This window comes from Anneissia japonica, unplaced genomic scaffold, assembly GCF_011630105.1.
Source record: "Anneissia japonica isolate Jap-2015-1 unplaced genomic scaffold, ASM1163010v1 scaffold287727_len1644234_cov201, whole genome shotgun sequence".
Taxonomy (NCBI): domain Eukaryota; kingdom Metazoa; phylum Echinodermata; class Crinoidea; order Comatulida; family Comatulidae; genus Anneissia; species Anneissia japonica.
Window position 1 is genome coordinate 1,128,977 of NW_022713615.1, and position 2,373 is coordinate 1,131,349.

At 34.3% G+C, this 2,373-nt stretch overlaps 1 protein-coding gene across 1 annotated transcript in view; it reads right to left on the minus strand.

The window, feature by feature from the left end:
- Nucleotides 1–304: 304 nt before the first annotated feature.
- LOC117108606 (solute carrier family 23 member 1-like) overlaps nt 305–2,373 on the minus strand; it is a gene marked incomplete at its 5' end in the record, with an annotated part of 15,308 nt that continues 13,239 nt past the window's right edge. The window contains 1 exon segment of the mRNA XM_033250684.1: nt 305–757.

Below are 2,373 nucleotides of genomic sequence, written 5' to 3' on the forward strand. Positions count from 1 at the left end.
TAAACAAACATTTAAAGAAACTTGCAAAAGGATAAAAACGAAATTGAACCACAGTATCGCATTTCTATCTTAAAAGACCTGGCCTGAGATTTATGGATTTAAGATTTTGCTAAATCACGCTTAGGCCTATGTGTTCTATTAGGCCTATGTATAACGTGTACTGATGCATATTTACATGTTTAGAAGTATTCATTTTGAGTCACGATCCCAGGAAAGAATTTGTATTGGCTCAAGAATAAGCTTTAAAATTTTAACAATGTGTACAAAGGGGGGGGGGGGAGCCGCGGCTCCCACGCACCCCCCCCCCTGGATACGTCCCTGTGAAGGAAGGAAGTACAGTTTCGTATCTAATTAATTTAACTTTTCTGTGTAATGCTTCACCTGTGTAAACTCAAACGTTCAGCCACAATTAGTCACGTTTATCAAGTTATACAAATAGATACAGTCATTAAACAGGATTATAATTGATTAATATTTGGATTCTCTCTTATGGTGCGGATTATTTCTATTATTATAGCAAAACCCTGAACCGCCGATAGGGCGCTAATGAAGATCAATTGAATGGAGAAATCTGTGAACAACTTACAAGGACCTGCTTAAATAATGATAACACAGAAATTACGATGGTGATGATTTAAATATGGTCGACAAACGCCGCAGACTGGCCTTCATAATATGGATATGAAACTACAATATAGAAACTTCTGTGTGTTGATAATAAAATTATACTAGTAAAATTATATTTTAGTGGAATCCATAACAAAGATAAATAATATTCTGATAGATACTACGCTGTATGAATTACAAACCGTGTTTATATTTTCTCACTAAATTTATATCACCGACCAGCATTTTGATAAAACTAAGCAGATTTAAACCCCTTAAACGTTGGACTAAATGGTAGATAACGCCATAGTGTTGACCGCCGAATATAGGACATTCCAAGTGGTAAATCATAACAGTCGTACAAAGAAACTGTAGTATCTGTATCGATCGTTTGTCCCCGTTGCCACGTATCGATCCCACGCTCCGTAGACGTTCCTAGACCGAATTATATAAAACAGAATATGACGTTATTAGGCATATTAATTTCATCATTATGTTTATCACTCTCATTATAAAAAAAAACTATTATTTTTAATATCATTATTTTTTAATTTAATTATTTTAATATATTTAAAATTGTGTATTATTTTTATTATCATCATTTTAATATAATTTAACATTATCGTCTTCATTACCACCATTACTAATATTATTTTTATTATCATTATTAGAATACTTATAAGCCTATCAAAATACAATAATCATTAAACAAAGTACGACATTGAATGTATTTTACCCGGAACAGTATTATCAAGAATGAGAGCAATGACTCCGCCAACAAACATATTAGTCGAAAGAAGAATCTTAAAAGCTTGGTCAAGCTCAACAACACCTGAAAACATAAACGTCAAATCAAACTTAACAACCGAACAATCAGAACAGAGAGAACGTCCCATAAACATTCAACTTTAAACAAAAATACTAGAAACACAAGATAGAGTTCTCAACAGAAAAAAACTGTTCCACCGAAATTCATGGTGGGAATACAAACAATGGGGCGCCGCGTACGGCTGGTTCTAAAAAACTTCTGCCACCGTTACATAACTGTGAATACATAGCCTCCTTCGCGGAGGTTGAAATTGTTGCCATTATCCATAATATACAAACAAGTAGGTATAAATAAATCAATAAAATGACGGACACAAAAGCGCAGATTCGTATGACCGGACTCTGATTAGTGATTTTCCTCCATTAGTGGAAAAAGAAGGCCGCCGCGTGCGTCTGGTTATACCTAGCAACAGCAGGGTGCCCTGTACGTCTGGACCAAGACAGCCTTAACGTGCACATGGGTCATAATTCACACGGGACAAACGGCTTAAACGTCGCTTCCGAAAGGCAGTGCGCTATCGCAACTTGCATTTCAGCACTCTAGCTGAAATACAAAGAGAGGCAGTGGGAATTGAACCCGAGGGCCAAGAGATCTCTACAGTTCAGCGCACACACAGTGGCTACTACCAGTTTAGCCGACTGAGCTTAGCTGCTCATTTCATATCATTTCATAACATTTCATATTATTAAATTTTATTATATATCATTTCATTTCATTTCATATATCATTTCATTTCGTATCTTTTTATATCTTTTCATATCATTTCATATCTTTTCATATTTCATATCTTTTCATATCATTTCACATTTCATATCTTTTCATATCATTTCATATAACTTCATATCATATAGGCCTAATTTCATATTGTTATATCATTTCATATCATTTCGTATAATTTCATATAATTTCAATTAATGTGTTATACATTTGTATAGGCC